We start from the raw sequence: 437 nt of genomic DNA on the forward strand, positions 1-437 counted from the left end.
ATGTGTGCGGCTTTTCAGCTCTTCTCCGAAACCCGTCCTCTTTACGCGGCAGTGCCCGGGCCTCCCGCCCCCTACCCAGCCAAGGAGACCAGCTGTTGTTGGGTGGGGGCGGCTCTATGTGAATCCCATTCCCACCCCCCTCGCCCTCTAAGCACCCTCCATCGGAACCGGAGGAAGTGGGCTGGATGAAGCGACCCTCTTGGGACGCGCCCTCCCTCCCCCTCCCTCGCTTCGTTTGCACCGGTTCAGCCTTCGCCCGGGAGCGCGGATGGCAGCCGCGTCTCGGTTGGGGCTCCCCAGGACCCCGTGTCCTTTCTCAGGCCTCTGTGGATCTCAGAGCGCAGAGCCGCCACGCCACCGGGGTTCGGGCTCAGGGTGACTACATCACACTTGTCGATGTCGAGTTGACTTCATCTGCGCATTTGGGTCCCTGCTTG

Source organism: Echinops telfairi, unplaced genomic scaffold (assembly GCF_000313985.2).
Source record: "Echinops telfairi isolate 266 unplaced genomic scaffold, ASM31398v2 ScPeMD7_18;HRSCAF=68, whole genome shotgun sequence".
NCBI lineage: Eukaryota > Metazoa > Chordata > Mammalia > Afrosoricida > Tenrecidae > Echinops > Echinops telfairi.